Source organism: Pleurodeles waltl, chromosome 5 (genome assembly GCF_031143425.1).
Source record: "Pleurodeles waltl isolate 20211129_DDA chromosome 5, aPleWal1.hap1.20221129, whole genome shotgun sequence".
NCBI lineage: Eukaryota > Metazoa > Chordata > Amphibia > Caudata > Salamandridae > Pleurodeles > Pleurodeles waltl.
The window spans coordinates 102,206,274-102,230,333 of NC_090444.1; positions in this window are offsets into that span (position 1 = coordinate 102,206,274).

Genomic DNA, 24,060 nt, shown 5'->3' on the forward strand with positions numbered 1-24,060 from the left:
TAAATTTGAATCAATGTATGACAATCTAGGTAGGAAATGAGATTCCTCAAAGGTATTCTGTGTTTTTTTTGTTTGTCAGATCAATTAGGTACCTAGATCTCATTGATTCTTGGAGCTTGTGGGGAGATATGGCTGCTTAAGTGGTGTCTTATTTGGGAGTCCTATGATTCAAACAGGATAAAATACTCTGTTCATGGTCTGTAGGTTCAGGTTCCTGTGCTGATCAAGGCTCAAAACAGTTTTATATTTCCAGTAGTGATTGCATTGTGGAGAACTGTTAGACCTGACAGCCTAGGGGTGGTCTTCTCCCCAACCTTTTGCCTGCTTCCTTCCATTTTCGGACCTCATTTTTGCTAGTTTTAGGACTCTGTGCATTTGACCACTGCTAACCAGTGCTAAAGTTAATGATGCTCTCTGCCTTAAATCATAGTAATATTGGTCTACCTCCAACTGCCACCTTTAGTTTACCTATAAGTCCCTAGTAAAGAGCACTGCCTGTGCCCAGGGCCTGTAAATTAAATGCTACTAGTGGGCCTGCAGCACTCATTGTGCCACCCACTCCAGTATCCCCCCAACCATGGCTTAGGCCTGCCATTGCAGAACCTATGAGTGCTGTGTTACTGCCACTTTGACTTGGAATTTAAAACCCTTTGCTAAGCTTTTAACTTCCCTTTTATTACCTGTAGGTCCCCTAGAAGGTAAACCCTAGGTAGCCCATGGGGCAAGGTGTGGTGTTAGCAGAAGGTAGGGCATGTACTTTCAAAATTTAGCATGTCTTCGTTGTGAAAAACTCTCAGATTTGTTTTTCACTACTGTGAGGCCTACCCCTTTCAAAGATTAACATTGGGAATTCCTTATTACATTTTTAAGCTGTAATTCCTGATTGAGAGGAAGTAGCTATGCTATGTTTCATATAATTGGAATGGTAATGATAAATCCTCTTTACTGGTAAAGTTAAATTCACATTATTATTTTTAAAATGGCACTTTTAGAAAGTGGACATTACCCTTCTCTTACAGTTCTGTGTGCCAGCAGCCTGTTTCCAATACACGTCTGGGGTGGATGACAGCTACAATTTGCGCATTCCCTTTAGACAGTCACAAACACAGGTACGTTAGGTGTGTCTGAGCACTCATCTGCATTCTGATGGCTCTTCCTGGGCAGGAAGGGAGGGGAGGGCTGTCACTTACACCTAAAAAGGCAGTGCCTGTCCCCACACAAAGGGATTATTACCCCCTACAGATAAACTGGAGCCAGGGCCGGCTAAAAAGGACCTCTGTCCACTTAACAAATCCTTCTCTGAAGTCTCTGCCACTTCAAAGGCACGACTAGGTATAAGAACTCGGTCTCTGACCCCACCAAATCAGTGCACCTCTCGATCTGTGAAGGCTCTGCCAGGAAGAAGGACTGCTGTGCTGCCGAAAGGGCTGCTACTCTCCTGGGCCCCTGCCTTGCTAGACTCTTGCCCTGTTGAGCTGCCCTACTGCCTGCTGTTGCCCTGCCTGGGTAAACAAAACTGGACCTGCATCCCTTGAACCAAAGAGATTCTAAGGGCTTGCTGTCTTGCCTCCTGTCTTCTGAAGTCTCAGGGTCACAAACAACTTCAAACAATCATGCTACAGTCTGGGGACTCAGCCAACTGTGAGTCGTGCCCTGCCAAGTGCTGTCAACCACGTCCTGGGCCGTTTTCACTGTCAACGCTTCACTACTGGTTGTATGATGGAACCACACATGCTGGAACCACAACCGCGCTGTTTCCATGCATGCCTTTACCACGTAGTCCTTTAGAACAAATTTTCATTGTAAAAACATGCCTAGTAAAGGCATGTGTGGAAACAGCATGCGAAACGGCATGTGTGGTTCTATCATAACACCCACACCTGCCCTGAGGCCCAAAACTACCCCCCCCTAATACCTAAACTACCCTGAACTCCCCCGCCCTAAACCTAAATAAAACTACTCCAACCTCCCACCCTGCCCCTATAAACTAAAGTACACCGACCCTCCACCCGCCCTAAACCTAAAAAAAACTACCCTGACCTTCCCACCCCTGCCCCATAAAACTAAAGTACCCCAACCCCCCACCCGCCCTGAGCCCTAAACAAAAAAAACTACCCCACCCTAAAAACTAAACTACCGACACCCCGGCCTGCCCTGAGCCCTAAAACCTTCCCCCAATAAGTAAACTTCCCCGAACCCCCAACCACCCTAAGCCCTAAAAAAAAACTATCCCGACCCCTCCACTCCAGCCCCTAAAAACTAAAGCTAAAGTACTCCCCCACCCTAAATAAGAAATATACCCAAACCACCCACTCCCGCCCCTAAAAAAAAATAGCCCGACCCCCCACCATAATCCCATTAAAAAAATAACCAAACCCCCTAGCCCGGCCCCTTACAAAAAAAATAATAACCCGCTCCCAGCCCCAAGCCCCTACACACCCCAATCCCTTAATCCAACCCCTACCCCTTCCCCAGTCCCACTTACCTCACCGCTTCCTCTGCGTCTTTTTCTGTGCCTTAACCACGCATATGTGTAGTTCAGTACATACGTGGTTAAGGCACAGAAAAAGCCATGCGTTGTTTAGGCAAGCGTGGTTACACTTGCGTGGGAAACGTCTGGGTTATTTACAACACGTGGTTGAGGACGTTTCCCTTCACGCTGCTGCTAGGATCAAGGACACTGCATCACCATCAACAGTGCACAGTTGCTGCAAGAATCAGAGCACCGCATTGTCGATTGTGCAATGCCTCATCCCTTCTTCATGGCCCAGAACTGACGCACTCCCTTCATCCTCTGGATCAACGCCGATGCATTGTTTCACTGCTTTTTCAGTGCAGACCCAGAACTGACGCATCAACCTTGAACCATGGGAACTAACACATTTCAAGGACTAAGGTTCTCAGCGGGCCCTGTGTGGGTCTTGTAGCCGGCCTGCGCTCCATGGTGGTCAGCCTGAACTTTTGACTTTGGCTTGGTCTACTGCAACCAGATAGCCGTGGTTGGCGCTTTCTGCTTCTAAGCAGTACAGTTTTATTTATTCTCTAAAAATTCATATCTCGACTTCTACTTACTGGATTCTTGTTGTTTTTGCCTTGTTTTCTTCATACAGTTAAGCTTTATTTTTCTAACCAGGTTTTGTGTCTTTTTTTTTTTTTTTCACTGTTTGAAGTGTGCTCTTAAGTTAAGCCTGACACTCTGTGCCAAGCTACTAGAGGGTGAGCACAGGTTAACATTTAGGCTGTATCTGACATACTCTGACTAGTTATTGTGGATCCTGCTTTGACAGGGTACATACTTCTGCAAAGCAGAAACCCAATTTCTCATGAGAACTGACCACCCTTTTCCTTGCTGAGTATTTCTAATGTTAACGATTGTTTTTCTGTAGGTTACTTTCAGTATTTTATAGAATTATCACAATGGAGGCTACTTGGACGTGCCAGAATAGATCTCAGGGCCCTCCTAAAGATTTATTTTGCTATAGTAGGATTCACTTGTTGCCAGTTTGCAGTCTTTCCATTTAATGTGGCATGAGCTTCTCATGATTTCTTGTAGGTCATATTGGTGATTATGGTGCATCTTTGTGGATCAGGATTACATGTATTCCTGCGTCTCCGTGACTGGCTGCTGACAATAGCCTCATCTGAGTTGGAGTCAATCTGTCACCTGGGCATGATCATTTACTGTTGATCTGCCGGTTTTAATTGACTTAGAACATATCCTCATTTTCAATTTATGCAACACCTCCCTTTAATAGTGGCACAACTGACCAGCGACACGCTCAGAACATTCTATCCTCTATGTAGGGCCCGATTCTTTTATGGCACAATCTGATACTTTGGGAGACAATGCTAACATGAAGGGCGCATTGATTAATGTTCCTAGTATCTAGAAGCTGCAGAGCTATGGTACTGTGCCCAGGATTGTGAGGCTTGTTGGCTGTAAATCATCTGATTTACCTCAGTTGCCATTATCTCACAAACTATGGCCCATATTTATACTCCCTTTGCGCCGGATTAGCATCATTTTACTTTACGCTAATCCAGTGCAAACTTAACACCATATTTATATTTTGACGCTAGACCTGTCTAGCGTCAAAATATCAGAGTGTGTGTCATTTTCTGGATGCGTGAAACCGCCTTGCTTCAATGAGATGCAAGGTAGGCGTTCCCGTCCAAAAAATGACTCAAACACCTGTGCGCCATTTTTATCCAACCGGGCAAAAATGACACACGGATGGGAGGCGGAGCCGGAAAATGACGCAAATCACGATTTGCGTAAAGTTTTAACACCTGGGTCAGGGCAGGCATTAAAATGGGGCAAACACACCACTATTTACAGAAAACTCACACAAGCAACATCATTGCTCAAGAAGGATGACAGGGAGGTGCTACTCATGCAGCATGCCAGAAGACGCAGAGCACAGGACCAACAGCAGCAGCTACCACCACACCAACGTGGACCCCAAAGGCAACACAGAAGGCAGGAGAGGCTATTCAGGACCAGGACAACCTATCTGGGCCTCAGGGAACATGATATCATCCAGAGGTACAGACTCAACTGGCAAGCCATACAGCAGCTGATGAGCCAAATTGAGCCACAGTTAGCAGCCAGCTTGCAGACACACCACATTATTCCACAGGAGACCAAGCTGCTAGCTGTCCAGCACATGTTGGCAAGTGGCTCATTTCACACTACTGGTGCCCTGGTTGCTGGGGTCTCACAGCCCTCATTCTCCGCCTTCCTTCCCAAGGTACTGCCATCATCTCCCTCACACCCCGCAACATCAGCTTCCCCAACACACAGCAGAAGCAACAGGAGACCAAACAGGGGTTTTATCAAATTAATGGCTTCCTGCACGTGCTTGGTACCATTTACTGCACACATCTCCGGATTGTGCCACTTGCAACTGAGCACCTATACCGCAACAGAAAGTACACACATTCCATCAATGTGCAGGCTATTGTTGATCACCTGGGATTGTTCACCAACATCATGGCAAAGTATCCTGGGAGTGTACATGATTCTTTCATCTTCCGCCACAGCACTATCAATTGGCACTTCCAGGGTGGGCGATATGGCAATGGCCTTCGTGTCGGTAAGTCCAGACCTTAGTAATTTACACACAGCACAGCAACCCTGTAGGACACATAAGACATACAACACTACATTGACATGTGGCCAGGAAGACACTGAGGTGTGACACTGGTAGTCATGTTTGATATCCTGACCCAATGGGACACACACCTATGGACAAATGACGGCTGCAAATAACAATAGATGCCACTCTAGAGCCACAAGGGACCAATTTAAAACCACACAGTGACAATGACATGGCCTTAACTGGCAGTACAACTTGGAAGATGAACCTCAATCCCTCACCCTTCCAAGCAATACGTCCTGTGTAAGGGGTGTGTAATGTGTGTTGCTGTAGGTCAAACACCATGAGACACATAGCATGATGACGCTGACTCAAATGAAGGTGACATGGAATTATTGAGACAGTACCAACATCTCACATCACTCCTGGGGTGACATTGCCAGCTAGCAATAAGGAAGTGGACTGTGCTATGAAAACATGTTGATGTGACACTAATGCAAAGTGCACACTGCTACACATACTGAATGAGACAATTCCCCATATACATAACAGATGTACAGGGAGATGAACCTTCCTACACTAAAACCTTCACCTCCACAACCAAGTTAGCCAGCTTACCTGAAGCAAGTTCAGTAGTGTAGTTGCACGGTTGCACATGAGCCAACTGGGTGAGGGAACAAAAACAGGTTTGCATAGAACTTGTCATACATGGGATAATTGTGCATTGTCAACACTGAACACTTTAATGCTGCCAAATTATGGAGATGTGTTGTGCATTGTCACCTAGGCAAATCAAAGGGCCTCACTGTTGCATTTTACCTGCAATTACATATGTCTAATTGGATGGGATGTCCAGGCCATGTAGTGCAACCATGTTACCACCACAGTGGAATCTATTGTGTGTGTGGAAGTGTCATGTCTCCTCCAGTGAATGCACACAGATACATCTTTCTCACTACATAACGCATGGGAGATACACACTGACCTGCAAGTTTCTAAATATACCAGATATCAGGTCAATTAGCCAAACGCAGGTTTTGCTAGTCAAACAACCCAAAGCACAAAAAACCTCACAGAAGCCTAGGATCCCACACAATACCACAAACACATATGAGTCACAGACGACACAAGATAGCAACTGCCTTGCAAAGTGACATTCCTGGTGCAACCAACAACAATACGTACCCCCATTTTCTCTTTCAGCTGATCAGGGTTACGGGATCCAGCCATGGATCATGACCCCATTTGCCAACCCAAACACAGCAGCCTAGCGTGCCTATAATGAGGCACATCGTAGGACACGCACCATAGTTGAACAGACTTTTGGCATCCTGAAGTCCAGATTCAGGTGCCTGGACATCACCGGAGGCAGCCTCCTACAGTCCCCAGAAATGGTCTGCAAGATCATTTTGACCTGTGCCATCCTGCACAACATTTGTGTTAGGAGGAACATCCCTTTATATGAACCTGAACAACAACTGCCTGAAGAGGAGGAGGATGCTGTCCAGGAAAATCAGGGGGAACATCCTAACACAGCTGCAGGAAAGCGTCGTATGGAATTAAACAACTCACTTCGTCACTCAATCATGCTCTGGGTAATTATTTATGCATCACATGATCGCTAGGAATCCTAATTAGAGTATTGCCTCATGGAGCATTGCAGAAAGACAAATTTGCATACTTCAGATGCCACATCACATTTGATGGGTATGAATGTACAGCAAACATCACACACATTTTTTATGAAATACATCCTCGCTCACATTTGAAGGGCAATTTCATAGGACCACAGCTATGAGACACATCCATGTTGCCAACATGGTCCATTGCAGCATATGACACCCAACTAAGACACCATCAGTCATAAGGTGAAAAAGTGCATCATACATGAGGCAGTGAATGTGCAATTGCATTGGTAACAGGAATGTATGACCAGACCCTTGACAGCAGTAAGTGTGACATTAGCTATCTCTGCAAGGAGCATGTGTGACAAGAAGTGCATCAAACCTGAAAATGGATAGCACAAGTGCAACAGGTATGACAAGCATTGCTCACAAGACATGCCCTGCGAAGTCCATCCCAGGTAATAAGCCCTGCCACTGCCACGTTTTAAGTCTCTGCCCACCCTTCTTCAGGGGGTGCTGTAAATGGACTATCTGTATCCTGGGAATCATCTTCTACACTCACCCAGACTCCCATTCTGACTCCTGTGTGCTTCCCTCTTCAGTATGGCATGCCATAGTTCTAGTTCATCAGTCTTCATGGACTTCAGGTCCCATAATGTACTGCCTGGTAGTCGGTAAGACCTGTAAACTGCTGTCCATTGCTTCCTATGTGAAAGGTCCGGTTGGCCCCTTATACTGTATTCTTAACTCTAGGACTTGTGAGAGACTGAAGGTGCACACACCTGTGAGCACTCACATGCAGCCCAGCCATTTGACTCTGCCCTGCCCATGCTGCTGCCTGGAACTGCTTAGAAACTGTCATTTCCTGAATCTCCTTGTTGTGCATTGGAGTACAATTAATGTGTGTACCAGAGCCCTTGTGGGATTGTGTAACAGTGCAGAGTACACCAGAAACTGCTCTTTATTTCCACAGTGTTGTTCCTGCTTTTCCCAGTCAGACTCTGCTCACTGTGTATTTCCCTTGTTCATGTTTGTTCCTGACAGAGCCTGCATCCTGTTAGCCAGACTGGTTTCAGTCTTTGCGTTAACCAGAGACATTCCCTGTGGCTACATTTGCCTCATAGTTGGTTTCCATGCCCTCCATTTGCTCTTGGGGTATTGTGCCTAGTAGGTCTACGATCAGTCCTCAAATGTTTAGAATAGTTTAATTTGTTTTCTTATCTCATTTTGTTCTGGGACATGTTTTAAAAGGGGCAAATCCAGCCCCCATCCCTTGTCTGGTTGTGCATGTATTCATTAGTGCCAAACAGCGACAGTGTGCTATGGCTGTATGCCCAGATTTGGTACTGTGCCTCCAGCCCAACAAACAAGGGCTGCTAATGTGTATGTAAGGACAATACATATTTGTGCCCTGACGGTCCTTACGCAGATTCACTTCTGCTGCCACCTTTTGGCGGGGCTTGCGTGGTGACTAGCTGTGAGATTAATCAGCACAGAGGCACTGATGTTCCCTGTTGGGGTGGGAATTTTAGAGCCCTACCCTGTGTACAAATGTACTGATGAAACCTGGCTGTTTTTCTATTACTGATCCATAATGTATTTGAGCACACCAAGGTTGCTCTGTTGTCAGCCTTCTGAAATTTCTGCTGTACAATAGCTGCCCTATCCCCTGGTATGCCGTTACCTGATCTTTGGCATTAGGTCAAATCTGCTTCGAAGGATACTCGATTAATTCAAGGGTTGGCTCCACAGACTCCTAACTAAACCTACACGTAACTGTTACACCATGGAGGCCAATACTGACACAGGGTACACATGGCAACACACTTGACCTTGACACTTTTGTGCAATGAACCACTGGAAACATGTGAATACATGAAGCATGGTCTGCTGGTGCACCACAGCCACAGGAGAAACACAGGTCATTTACATTAGTCAAACAGTGGTGTACATAACAATGTTATGATTGGATTTGAGACTCTGTGTCACAAACACTGTACCTACCTCGCATGTCCAAATGCCTGACTCATGGGTAGTATACACACGTAACCATGACGTGGTAGCCAACATTTCATGACATGTGAGGGGTAACATATCTGACATAGCACTCATCAGCTGTTCTCGATCTTTTCTGTGTATATTTAGTCATGGGAAATGTATTGTCCCCAATGTCAAGCAAGTGTATACAGCATAAGAGGCAACAGATATTACAAACACATATCTTGACTGATGTACCTCATTGATTAGCATCTGATGGTTATACCCATTAGTAACACATTCATACATGAACATTACGCAAAATGTTTTGCATGCCGTTCCCACAGAGGCACACAAATAATTTTAACAGACAATTCACACACAAAGCACACAGGGGATGATTCATTTTTAGTAGCTTAGCCTTTCTGTCCTCTATTGATGCAACACCTGCGCAAACTTGAAAAATCCAATTTAATTTCCAAAGTTTATGGTTCTGTTGCGTCAGTTAAGAGAGCTAATCCTGCAGAACAACATGAGTATTATAGGCCGCAGTAGTATGGCCTGCCACATGTGCCCAAACACTAGAACACACACTGCAGGTCATACCATCCTATCTTTGTCTAGCTATAGGCTGCATGCATGTTAAAATTAGAAAAATGACTCAAACACAATTTAAGACAGAATTTTTGACGCAAATGCATAAAAAATGACGCATATGTGTCAAAAGATGACGCATATGCGTTAAAAATGAAGCATATGCGTTAAAAAATTACGCTCACGCACATTATACATCAATTGATCCCTAGCGTCAATTCCACCAGCGCACCCCAGGCATGCGGATATCCATTGAAAATGTATTGATCCATGAATGCATGGGATTTGAATGCATATGCGGCAAAAAATATTGACGCAAACCCCGTAAGCGTCAAAAATTTACATGCAAGACAAAAACGGCCCGCAAATGAGACAGGAAGTGATGTAATAGGATATCTCGTTTCAGAAATGGTACAGTGGGTGTACTTTCACTTTGCATTCTGTCATTATTCTAGACTGTGTGCCTGTGTTTTGGATTGTCTCTCTGTGAATATTGTGATTTTGTCTCCTATGTGCTCTTTATATTGTCTTTTGGTGTTTGGTAAGTGTCTTTTGTATCCTGTGTAAGTGTATTTGTGTCATTAGATTGTATTTAGTCTGTTGGTAGGTTGTATCAGTTGGGGTAGTTTTGGGCTGTCTTTGGGTTAGATAAGTTTCCTTTTTCTACCTCCTTTCCCTGTTTTTCCCTCTTTACTTTTGATTTATTGTTTTGGTGTGATGTCGGAAGGCCACGGCTGGGGCGCATGGGTGAGGAGGAGCTAGGGGCATTTGTGTGGCTGGTGTGCCACTTCCTCCCCCTGATGTTGGAGGCTGGGGGCCGTGTGATACAGGGGTATCACACGGAGACAAGACGGCTGAGGTGGGCAAAAGTGCTGTTCCACCTGAGGTGCATTTTCAACACCCAACGTAAAGATCACCAGCTGAAGCATCGCTGGGCTGACCTGGTGGCCCGAGAGCAGGACCTGCTAGACCACCTGGGTGTGGTGATTAATGGCCCTGTTGATGAGTACCAAATCGACTAATGTGTACAGTACAATGCTCTGGAGTGACAGTAGCAGATGTTGTGACACGCTGCATGTAATGTTTGTGGACATGTGGAATGCAAGTTGAACAAACTGTGAGTGTGCCAGGAATGGGATGTATTTCACATGGTAATACATGGAAACAATGTAGTCCACAGTTTTGTGGAACCATGTCCGAATAGTATTCAGGGCCATACGTACCAAGCTCTTCATAACCTTCACTATTATCTTAGGCCCGTATTTCTACTTTGTTTGCAATGCATATGCATAATTTCTGGATGCAAAAGTAGCGCACACTTGCTACATTCAAATTTCTTTTGCTAATTTGCACAGCTGTTGCGTCAACAAATGAAGCAAATGCGACACAAAATAAATAACGCTTCTGGGCCTAAGTTCACTGTTTCTGTGTGTTTACGTCTGGACAAATAATCATTCACATGGCCAAACCCAAATGGGCCATTATGCTACCAGATTGCATTATCACAGGGTCATCTTGTGGCATTTCCGAGTAGGCGTTGAAATCCTATTATTGAGTAGCAGGGCCCAACGACATATTTAGCTTGGGCACAATTGCTGGGACTGAACTAGTGCAGTTACCATCTGTGTCACTTTGGTGCCAACCCATTTTCTAAAGTGAAAGGGTCAGCATGGGATCCCTGTTCTTTGTGAATGCATGGTCACAAACTATTTTTGAGCATGATGTTGTGCAAGGGACCACTAACTGCTTCCATGATACTATTTTAATGAAGAAGTAGGTTGTTAAATTACTGTGGGTACACCCCTGCTGAAATATTGCAGCATTTCTTCAATTGTAAACTTCTCAGTATTAAGGCAGTCACAGACATGGTGGTCTGCTGAGCTCAAGAGGCCAGCAGTCCTGTGAGTGCCGCCATTACCAAGGTGTTTTCAAATAGAGACCTAGCTCATAATGATTGCAGAGGTAGGACATTTGCTACCCCTTTTTTTTTATTAGCGGACAGTGTCAGTTCGGGTATACTACCACTGATCAACCAACTTGCCAATTGTAAGTTGCTGATTCTGACAATGTGTGATTTACAATACCTGATATAGGCACACATGGCCCAGAGTAACACATTTCAGGTGGAATGACTACATCTGTGCCCATGCATTACGTCAACGATGATCAACTAAGACACTGTCAGCATACATCATTTTGCAGTTTTGAATCAGAAAAGTGGCCAATCCATGTTTAGCGTAACATTGTCATCAAGTAACACACAGGATCCCTGCCATCATGTTGTCATAGAGGGCATATACGGCTTAGGGTACACTGCCAATGTGGCATATGTAACCTACATATAACACTGGTACACATATTATGGACCACTGAAAGCACAAAAATTCCTGAAAGCAAATCAACCCACATGACCATCTGTGAGAAAACAGGGCTGATTGCAGAGGCCCCCTAACTTTTTGCCCCCATTTTCCACTTTTGCTGGTGTTTTCCTGACTCTGATGGTGCCCTGGGTACTGCTAACCAGTTCCAGGGCCTGTGCTCTGTGTAAAATGGATATGCAAATTAGGCGAATTATAATTGGCTAAGTTAACCTACCTATAAGTCCCTAGTATATGGTAGGGCATGTAGGTTTAGGGACCACAGCATAGGTGGTGCACCCATAGGTGCACTGCTGAGGTGCCCAGTGTCATTTTAAAGGCAGGCCTGCCTTGCTGGCTGCTTTTAAATTAAAGTTATACGCAAATTCGACTTTGGAATTAAAAGTAGTTCCAAAGTCTTAAACTACCTTATTTTTACAAATAAGTCACCCCTAAGGTGTGCCCTATGTGCCCCTAGGGCTGGGTGCCATGTAACTATAAGCAGGGACCTTATAAAAATAGTTTTATAAGCCCTGGTGAGGTAAAAACAGGCAAATTTGTTTTTCCCTCATTGTAGTAAATGGCCTTTATAGGCTAGAATGGGGAGACTTTGGGGCATATTTATACTCCGTTTGCGCCGAAATTGCGTCGTTTTTTTTGACGCAATTTCGACGCAAAACTAACGCCAACTAACGCCATATTTATACTATGGCGTTAGAGGCGAATAGCGCCAAAGTTCCCGGAATGTGCGTCATTTTTTAGCGTGAACCCCTTCCTTGCGTTAATGATATGCAAGGGAGGCGTTCCCGTCTAAAAAATGACTCCCAGGCCTTTACGTGGTATTTATACTCCCGGGCAAAAGAGACGCCCGGGAGTGGGCGTGGCTAAAAACGGCGCATTTGCGCCGCTTTTTAACGCCTGGGTCAGGCATGGCGTTAAGGGACAAGTGGGCTCAAAATGAGCCCAGAGTGCCCTCCCCTGCCCCCAGGGACCCCCCCTGCCACCCTTGCCCACCCCAGGAGGACACCCAAGGCTGGAGGGACCCACCCCAGGGACATTCAGGTAAGTATTTTTTTTATTTTTTTTAAATAATTTTTTTTGGCATAGGGGGGCCTGATTTGTGCCCCCCTACATGCCACTATGCCCAATGACCATGCCCAGGGGACAGAAGTCCCCTGGGCATGGCCATTGGGCAAGGTGGCATGACTCCTATCTTTACAATGATAGGAGTCATGTTGATGGGGGATGGGCGTCGAAAATAAATGGCGCAAGTCGGGTTACGACGATTTTTTCGACGTAACCTGACTTGCCCCATTTTAAGACGCCCATGCGCCATTTTCCCCCTACGCCGGCGCTGCCTGGTGTACGTGGTTTTTCTCGCGCACACCAGGCAGCGCCGGTCTGCTTGCGCCGGCTAACGCCATTCAATAAATACGGCGCCCGCATGGCGCTTCAGAATGGCGTTAGCCGGCGCAAAACTTTTTGACGCTAAACTGCGTTAGCGCAGTTTAGCGTCAAAAAGTATAAATATGGGCCTTTATTTTAATTTTTTAAGTCTCCTTAAATGATGCATACCAAGAGTTTGGTATCAAATTAATTGTTGTAATAAATCCCACAACTTCCGGTTGTGGGATTTAATATAACTTGTTCAGGTAAAGAGTTTTAAACTTTACCTGAAAAGTTGCCAATTTCAGCCCTGCATTGTTTTTGCTGCTGTGCTCTGATTGGCCAGCCTGAGCAGCTTGGCCAAGCTGCCTTGATGAGGTGTGAAGTGGCCTGGCTTCACACAAAGGAATGTGCTTGGGGGAGAGAATCTCCCGTCAGCAGATGGTGAGGCAGGAAGGGGGAGGGCTGCCAAACTGGTCTTCAAAGGCAGAGAAGGACATTTGGAGCAACCAGCAACACCCCCACTTCCTGCAACCCCAGACAACTAGGTGCCCCCTTGGTTAGATTAGAAGAGGGCAGGAGAGGGGTGTGTTTATGATTTTTAGCCACACCAGTGGGTGGCTCAGCCAGATGTAACCTCCAAAAATCAGATTCAGCCATGATGGATTTTTAGAGAATGTTGCCTCCTGGGATTGATTTTTGCCACACTTCCCAGGAAGTGGTCATCACAGGGGGAAGGACCCTGCACCTGATTGGAGAACCAGGACCCCCCTGCTTTTCACCCAGGAGCAAGGATAAAACTGGCAGACCAGCACCCACACCTCAGTTCCCTACCACATCCAACAAGGAAGAACAACAGAAGAAGAAGGACTGCCCTGCTGGACCCCTGGCCTGCACCTGGAACCTGCACTCAGAAGGACTGCACCAGCTGCACACTTGGGCTTCACCACAAGAAGGACTTTGCCTGGCTTCAACTGGTTCAAGGAGGGACTCCTTGTTTGCTACAGGTGAAAAATTGCTAACCAGAGTCCCCTGCACGAACTCCTGAAGAAAGCAACCAGCTGACCACTGTCCAGTGGCCAAAAAGGAGTTCTGGGAGTTGTAGTCCGCTCCCCCCAAGGACCATCTCAGAACCTCTGGACCCTTGGGGTGAGCTGTGGACCTCAAATGAACCTTAAAAGGACATCTGGGAGAAGCCCCAGAAGTTTGGAGAAGTTTGGAGAATTTTTTAAAAAAAGCTCCATAGAGGGACCGACCCGCCGCGGCAACTCTAGCCGGCTTGCCTCAACCGCGACCCGGCCTGATTTGCTGGTTCGTCCCGGTAAAGAAAATCTCTGAAAAAGAGATTAAGTCAGAAGGTAAAAAGTTGACCGGGACCTCCCAGCCAGCGTATCCGAGGAGGGCTCCATGGACGTCGGATCAAGATCCAGGTTTACCCCGGTCAAAGGATTTTCACCTCGAAAAAACGACTAAGTCCGAAGGTAAAAATCTCCCCCGAGGATTCCAGCATCGCGTATCCGGAGAAGGGCTCCAGGAGGTCGGATTGGACTGGCAGGTTCGTCCCGCTGAAGAAAATCTTCGAAAAAAAGACTATGGGGGTCATTCCGCCGCCCGCCAAAGTTCCGCCGTCAGAATACCGCTGCGCGGTCAAAAGACCGCCACGGTAATTCTGAGTTTCCCGCTGGGCTGGCGAGCGACCGCCAGAAGGCCGCCCGCCAGCCCAGCGGGAAACCCCCTTCCATGAGGATGCCAGCTCCGAATGGAGCCGGCGGAGTGGAAGGGGTGCGACGGGTGCAGTTGCACCCGTCGCGATTTTCAGTGTCTGCTTGGCAGACACTGAAAATCTTGGTGGGGCCCTGTTAGGGGGCCCCTGCAGTGCCCATGCCATTGGCATGGGCACTGCAGGGGCCCCCAGGGGCCCCACGACACCCGTTACCGCCAGCCAGGTTCTGGCGGTCAAAACCGCCAGAACCAGGCTGGCGGTAAGGGGGTCGGAATCCCCATGGCGGCGCTGCCTGCAGCGCCGCCATGGAGGATTCCCTAGGGCAGCGGGAAACCGGCGGGACACCGCAGGTTTTCCGTTTCTGACCGCGGCTGTACCGCCGCGGTCAGAATGCCCCTGAAGCACCGCCAGCCTGTTGGCGGTGCTTCCTCCGTCCCCGGCCCTGGCGGTCCATGACCGCCAGGGTCAGAATGACCCCCTAAGTGTGAAGGTAAACTTTTAACCGAGGCCTCCCGCGGCCTGTAGCCGAGCAGGGCTCCATCACGGTTGGCCTGAAACTTTGACTTTGCCCCGGTCGAGGTGCAACCAGATGACCCGATTGGGGCTTTTTTGTTTCTAGGCGCTAAAAAAATAATAATTCTTTAAAAATTCATATCTCCGGTTCCCCTTATCCGATTTTATTCGTTTTGGTGTCATTTTAAAGATAAAAAAATAATCTATTTTTATAAATTGGTTTTGGATTTTTAAACTGTTTCCTATGTTTTATTTAATTAATGTTTTGTGATATTTGAATGCTTTACACTCTGTCTCCTAAGTTAAGCCTTGACGCACGTTGCCAAGCTACCAAGGGTTGAGCTGGGTTTAATTTACTGAGACCTAACTGGACCTTAGTGGAGGTTAGTGGCCTATTGCTAAGTGTAGGTACCTACCTGCCCTTACCAATAACCCATTTTCCAACACCATCACACAGTTACTCATTGTCCCTTGATGCACAAGCCACAATACCTGAGTCACTGGTATTGCAGTGCACCAGGAATGTGGCATTGCATGTGTCTCCCCATTATAAAAGATGAAATGGAGTACCATCTGGAATGTATTAAGCACAAAGTTGAGTAATTATGTTTGGCACCCCATGATTGTTAGGGTCAGTGCATTTGTGTGTCTATGACTCACTGGAGTGACAGTGTCAATGCATGCTTGCAGTGGTATGTCTGTTGGGTGTCTACATGCCTGATGAGCAGCTCTATCATATAAAATGTCACACACAGTGATTTGTTGTTCCAACTTTTGTACAGTGAGCAGACATTGAGCACATATCACCCATCCATGTTTTACAGGTGGACCAGCCCCCTACACCATAGGTAAAGTGGCTCGATTCGAGGACCCAGACGTATTCAGTAAGTGTTAAAATGTTTGTCCTGTGTTGTGTTTGCAGCTGTTGTGTGATTGACTCCTGTGTGTTGGACTCATTGCAAGATATGATGAGCTGGCACGTGATCTGATATGTGACTTGACTGGAGGTTGACATAGTGTTCCATGGAAGAGTTAGACATTCACTGTCAGAGAGTCATATATTGGGAGTCGAGTGCTGCGCAATAGGCATGGGCAGGTGAACAAGGTGATTTGTTGCCACATTTATGCCAAAAATTGTTTTGGAGGTGGCGAGTGTCATAATTTAGTCAGCAAGTCAAACCCTAATTAACATAGAACAGTGATGCATCAGTTTTACACACCAGCTTGTGCATACCTGTTAAGTAATGAACATGTAGGACTGTATGGGTGACTGTCCCACAGCATCTAGCTCCACATGTTGTACTCCATTTACGTGGCACTTGAGTGATATGTCATAGGCGTGCATGCAGTTCAAGGCCAGATGGGTGCTTGCATCAATGTGGTTGATTTAGGAAATGTGTCAGTGAGATCGATGTTGATTGTTGTCCACAAATAGAAACATGAATGTAGTTCTGATTGTCCAATGGTTGACTCAGTCCTAGTTGGCAAGCCTCCTTACCTGTGGTAGACTGACGAAATCCATGTACAGCTGGTCAAAGCTTCGTGGTTGTCCTTGATGGTTGAAAATATATATTGCATGCCCATTCCCCCCCTGAGGCACAGGATTAGGGAGAAAATATATGTAGCTAGGTGTGATGGTCACAGTGTAGATGACAGACATGTAATCCAAGCATTCATGTGTGCCAAACTACAATGTCCCCCTATGATTACCAACTGCATACCATCCTGCCAGTTCCATATACAAATCACAGGTCTTGTGTGCTTTGAATTTGATACAGAAGATAGGGATTAGTTGGCCTGTCACATGTTGAGTACTTGCAGCATTTGCTATGTGACGAATAGCACTACATATATGCACAGATGATTTAATTAAGTACACACCTTGTTGTGCATTGCTGTGCTATTAGATAGTTGAGGGGTAGGCTGCGTTGGCATGTCATTCCTCAGGGACATTTTATCATCTGTACTGTGATTTGGACTGCATGTGCTATTTGTGAGGAAGTGTTAGATTATCATCTGTACATGTATCACACATTGATGTCACTAATGTTTTCCTGTCTCTATTTTTACAGCTGCCAACACGAATGCACAGGAAACCCGTGAATTTCAGAGGCGGGCAGTGCAGTACTGACACATCCTCGATGTGGAGGCTGGGTACGGTATGATAGCTAGGTGGTATCGTCATGAGAGAGCCACAGGGGCATGGAGGGCATTTAGCCATGGGGGGCCAGCATTGACAACCACAGCCACCACCACAACAACTCGAAGCACAGTGGACACTGGGATGACAGCCACTCCAGATGGTCCCTCCACCTCGTCAGCACAAGGCCCAACAGCAGCACCATCTGCACCACCACCTCCAACCACGGCACCAACACCTGCAACATCAAGTGCTACTCAGACCACCACAGCTGGAGTAATGGACATGGCAGATTTCCACAACCTCCAATGGGACATGCAACGTATGTTGCGCCGCACGGAGAGTCTACAGCATTAGGTGGCCTGCAAAAGCAGGAGACTGCAAGCGATAAAGAAAATCCTGAGGGGGGCCAATCTTTGAATTTATTGCTCCTCACCCCTAATTCCGTCCCCTCCCTCCTTTTCCCTCATTCTTTTTTTAAGTGTGTTTAGGGGGCTTAGTGATAGGTTAGAGTAGGCTGTTGGTTTAGTTAGGATAAGTGGGTTGGGGGCAGTTATATTATTACATGTTCGTTTGTTGGTTGGTGGGTGGGGGTTGATGTTGGGGTTTATGTGTATTTAAAAAAGAAAATTACAAATATATATATATATATATATTTGTTTAGGATTAGTTAGTATGTGTTTAGGTTAGTATATGTTGTCCTACACGTGTCCCATCATATAAGACGGATGAGGGGTTGATGTTTAGAGTGTTTAGATACATGTGGTAAGTAAGTTTAGCTTAGGGTAGTTAGAGCCAGTTGTGGGTAATGTATAGTTAGGATAGGTTAGGTTAGTTGGTTAGTTTAGGTGTTTGACATAGTTTAAGTTTCCTTTCATACATATATAATAATGTTTGATGTGCTCCTTTACAGTGTGTGTCATATGCTTGGGGATCAGGGCCTTTGCATGAGTACACAGTGTCAAATATGGGTTTGCTGGTGTGTTCCTTCCTGCATCCACATCCCATTCTTGACACGGTTATTTCCACTTCCAAATGAGCTGTCACACTGGCAGCTACAACAAAGCTACTTCTCAATGCATCTGCCATCCATTGAACCCACCACTCAAGGTAACTATGGTTCCCAATGTATTGTAAAGGTTGGTGTGATTTTAAATCTGTCATATTTTGAGACCTGTGTTGGAATCTTGGGCACTGTGGGACGTCTGCCTGCAGCCTGATGTTCAAGTGAACTCTGATAAACTGAGTGGTGTCATAATCTTGTAAAGATCAGTATACATAGATCACACCTATGATTTATTACATTGTACTCCCAGGTGACGTTATTGTCCATACGCTCGAACACATCCATTCCTGCTGTTTGTTGTGGGTGTGAGATTAAAGTTTAGAGTTATATGTCACATTTATAATGATTGTCTTGTAAGGAATGTGGGCCAAATTGAGTTTCATCTTGTAGATACTTTGGGCCTGACATATACATTTCTACACAGCATTATACTGTTTGTGATGCTTTAACTTCAGAAATGAGCCAAAGGCAGCACAGATGATGATAAAATCCAGACCCTTGTGCATAGATATCAGCCCACATTCTTTCTACACTATTGTATTGACATTCTGTGGCCATTGACATGTTACATGCATCACAAATCTCCTACACAGTTGATGTGTCACATTACAAGGAGCCAAAGTGGTTGTGTAGGTGTTGTTTATTTTAAAGTGCTGTAGTGCAATATTTACATAGTCCAGGATTGTAAGTCCATTATTGTGACACCTTCTATTGTGACACAACACAAGTGCAATGGTGAGGGACATGCCATTGGACATGCTGTGATGGAGTGTCATTCAGTGCAGAGAAACATGAATTGCCCATTAGGTAGTGAGAGACAATTGCAGTCTGTAGTGGTAAGGTAAACAATGTGTTGGAGAACAGTGCATGTTACCAACTGTAGCAAGACTGGCATGTTATCAAGCACAGGACATAGGAAAATCACTGCCCATGTGGCATGGGCTGGTGCTACCGAGTACTCCTACAGCTGAAGGTGATCTGTTCCACGTCTTCATCTTCTGATGTGTTTGTCGTCTCCTCTACCCTTGGTGGTGGAGGGTTTGAGGGAGCAACACACACTTCAGTGTTTGAAGAGGTGGACTCTGAATTCCCGGTAGCTGCCAACTGTGGGGCTATTAAGGGCATAACTGTAGCAAGGAGGAGCTGCTGGTTATTGAGTATAGCAGCTACATTGCTGTGGTAGGCAGCCAGGTCGGGCCTGAGGGGGTCATGATTGTAGTTGTGCATGCAGTGAAATGTTTGGGATGCCAGGTGTTGTGGCAACTCCCTAACTGCTGTGGTGAAATCCCTCACACACTGTTGTAGTCCTTGCAGTAGGGATTGTTGGACTTGCATGGCTGCTGACTGTTCTGCGGATGTCATAATGCACATGCGCATCCCCTCAAGGCTGGCTGCCATATTTTGCATCCCCACCCGCACCTCCTTGGCCAGCTCCCACTGTACTCCCACTACTGTCCTCTCAAAGGTGGTACTAGTGTCATCAGAGTCCTCTTCTGTGTTTGAGCTGGCAGGTCGTACTATTGGGATGGTGGGTGGGTCCTCTGTGATGGCTGCTACATCTGTGCTCCTCCTTGCAACTGAAGGTGGGGTCTGGAGGGTTCCCAGGACATCTTGGAGGGTTTCCTGACTAATGGTTGTCAGCTCGTCATCCATGTCATCAGGGTAGTCCAGGACAGGCACATCCACAGGAGAGCCATCGTCCTCTGCAATGAGGTATTGTACAATTAGTGTGTCTGTGTTGCGGCAGTTGTAATGTGACGTCAGTGACTTCCTATTAGTGGAACATTGTAATCTTGGTTCCTGTTTATTGTTCCTATCATTAATATTAGCATTCTCACCGGCCTATATCCCACTTGCATGTCACATGTAGTGTGGGCAGTTTGAGGAATTGTCTGCGTCACATTCTCTAGATGTAGGTTCTGTCCAAATTGTGTTGCCACCTTCTTGTCCTACTCAACCCTCCCTCTACTTCCATTAGCATGGTGAGGCCTTGCAATGCCTGCGGGTGTTATGATGCCACTTGCACCACACATAACAATATGGGACTGACCCAGTCTATGATATTTCACATACACCTATACGTTGCTGAGACCTAGCACATACCATGTATTGTATTGGCATGACACGATACAGGTGTCAGCATTGGTAGTGTGTCATGTTGATGATTGCCAATGTGTGCTACATTGAATTGCACTGATGGGCCTGGCAGTGTTCCATTTCCTCTTATGACTGTGCGGGTGTGTTTCACTAGCTAGACACATGTCCTCCCACTCAATGCTGTTGTCCTAGCAGTATGACAGTTGAGATGTTGCAAGGTGGCATTCCAGCTATTATAACACAGGCACGGGGTAGACCCTGGAATGGGCAGCATGGGTATGACATTACTGCTGTGTACTTCATAATGTAAGTAATAATACATGATGTTTATTGCACCTATAGACATAAGTATTTGACAGGATTTACACTTTGTTAAGAATAGAAGTGGATTGATCACGTCGTCATCCTGAACCCTCTATTTTGGATGTGTTTGTTCCATGGGCACCTAACTGCCATTTGCTACTTGACCAGCACACACAGCACAGGTGGTAGTGGCAACTGTTGTCAATGGTAAATGCCACTTGCGGAAATGGCCTGAGACTGGACTTTGTCCCCTAGTTTACATTCTGACAATACCAGCTGTCCTATGACAGCAGCCCACTTTTACGTTCTACCCTACCCTCCTGGACTGGCTTTGCCTTTCCAACAGCCGTGGCATGGCAGAGTACCCCCATGCAAAGGTTGTTGGTGTTGTGTTGTGCTGTGCCCATGGATTCCCCTGCACAGCCCATGCACTCGTGCCGTGCCCCTTTGCCCTTTCCACTGCCTGATTTCCATGGCTGACATGCATTATGTAGTAGGTATGTCCTTCCCCCTGCTTGCAGTTAACATTTAGGCATTTTTGTCCCCCATGAAACTTACCGTGCATATGATTTGTTTCCTGGTAGTCTGCGCTGTCCTGTACTGTGATTCCTGTGACGATCTCCTCTGGGATGACGGCTGCCACCATCTCATCCAGGGCCTCCTGCGGTGCTGGACTCCCACCTCCAGTCTTCAGTACTGCCTTCCTGTTCCTTGCCATTTTTCCCTTCGTCCTGCGCTTGCAGTCATGCCAGCGTTTCTTGCACTCCGTGACAGTTCTCTGGACCTCTGCCTCACTGTTTATCTTGTCGACAATTTGTTGCCAAATTGCCTCTCTCCTCCCAATTGGCAATTTTGAGGTGAGGAAAAGTTGATTCTGGTGCTCCGTCACCTCTCTGACCAGTATTTCATGCTCCTCTGCACTGAAACAACACTTCCTTTTCTTCTTGTCTCTCCCCTGGGTCTTGTCTGTGTCCTCCTGGCTGGTTCCTGGTAGATTGGGGTCTCCCTGGGGTCTCTCCTGGCTTCTGGGATCCCTTTTGGGGCTCCTTAGCACTGTTTGCTGTGTTTGCGCCGCTTTTTGACGCTAATGCGGTGGAAAATGGTGCATATCCGGTTTGCGATGTCGCAAACCGGATTAGAGTAATTTTCCCAGCGTTAGCGTCATTTTGCTTTACGACGCGGCGCAATGGTTAGAGTAAAAAAAATGACTCTAACCTGTGCTTTGCACCACCGCGCATCAAAGTATAAATTTTATGCACGGGTGGCGCAAAGAAATGGCGTTAGCCTGCGTTAACTTTTTTAACGCAAAACTGGTTTCGCGCAGTTTTGCGTCAAAAGGTATAAATATGGCCCTATCAGTCATGTCTTCATCATTATCCAGTGGGGCACCACTCTGGTGGACCTCTTGCTTTTTACAAAAGTATTCTACACCATACTACTGTCCCTTCTGTTCTCGATGTTGGGGCCTGATACACTCCTCTTGAAGTGAAGTGAAACTTTCCTCCTGATTACATGGTTTCCTCTAGTTGTCTTTTTCCTTATGTTGGGAGGAAGCTTCTTAAGGATGGAGTGCAGGTGATCTCAGTTGCATTATCCAGGCCGACAGTGGTACACACATTTTCTACGCTACTGTGTCCTTACCATTCCTATCTGTTATTAATGGATCTTCACTCACAATGGTAGGACCAGGGTCTTCCTTTCTAGAGACTGCTGTCTCATGCGTCGGAATAGATAATGGGGATCTATCTTCTTGGGAAAAAACCTTAGTTTTTCTGTGCACTTGCCTTCTCTCAAGATTGTGTTTTGGTTGTTCAGTCATCCATGTTTTCTTTTTAACCGGTTCTGTGCCTTGGACGAGATGATCTCGTCCAAGGCTACAGTTCCCCTGTGCCTTGGACGAGATCATCTCGTCCTAGGCACAGGGGGACTTGGGGGCGCGCTAGCGCGCCCCCCGTGCCCCCCCTTTCCCCCCCAGGCAGGGATGGACGGGGAAGACCTTCCCCTTCCACCCCGCCCCCCCCCCCACGGCAATCCGATGACGTCAGCGCGCACACAGCGCGCTGACGTCATCTAGTGTTGCCGGCGCGCTGGAAGCCATTTGCTTCCAGCGCGTCTTCGGAGCAGGAGCTCAAAGGTGAGTCCTCTCCGTTTTTGGGGGGCGGGGGGGTTGAGAAAACAGACACGGTGGGAAAGGAAAGGGTTTTTCCTTTCCCCCTGTGTCTGTTTTCTCAAGATTCCTGCTCCACGATCGCAGGCAGGGCCCGCGATCGTGGAGCAGGAATCTCCACTAGCCACCAGGGATTTTCTTTTTGCCTAAATTTGGGGGCGACCCCTTGGGCAAGGGTCGCCCCCCCCCGGGGGCAATTTTTATTTGTATTTCGCCCCCCCCTGGGGGCAGATCCGCCGATTTTTCGGCGGATCTGCCCCAGGGGGGGGGGGCAAAAACCACTAGACACCAGGGATATCTTTTTTTATGTTTGTTTTTGGGGGCGACCCCTTGAGCAAGGGTCGCCCCCCCCGGGGGCAATTTTTATTTGTATTTCGCCCCCCCCTGGGGGCAGATCCGCCGTTTTTTCGGCGGATCTGCCCCCAGGGGGGGGGCGAAAACCACTAGACACCAGGGATATCTTTCTTTGTGTGTTTTTGGGGGCGACCCCTTGGGCAAGGGTCGCCCCCCCCGGGGGCAATTTTTATTTGTATTTTGCCCCTCCCTGGGGGCAGATCCGCTGATTTTCCGGCGGATCTGCCCCCAGGGGGGGGCGAAAACCACTAGACACCAGGGACATCTTTGTTTATGTGTGTTTTTGGGGGGCGACCCTCCCCCGGGGGCAATTTTTATTTGTATTTTGCCCCCCCGGGGGCAGATTAGCCGATTTTTGGGCTGATCTGCCCCCGGGGGGGGGGGCGAAAACCACTAGACACCAGGGATTTTGTTTTTATTGTTTATTTTGGGGGCAACTCCTGTGGCAAGGGTCGCTCCCCTGGGGAGCTTTTTTTTTCTGTTTCGGCCCCCCCGATGGCAGACCAGCCATTTTTTGGACGATATGGCCCCGGGGGGTGGGGGGGTGGAAGCACACTAGGTGCCAGGGATTGTGTTTGGTGTTTGTTTGGGGGCACCCCTTGGGCAACGGTCGCCCCCCCTAAGGTGGGGAAAATTTGTATTGCCCATCTCTGCCCGTA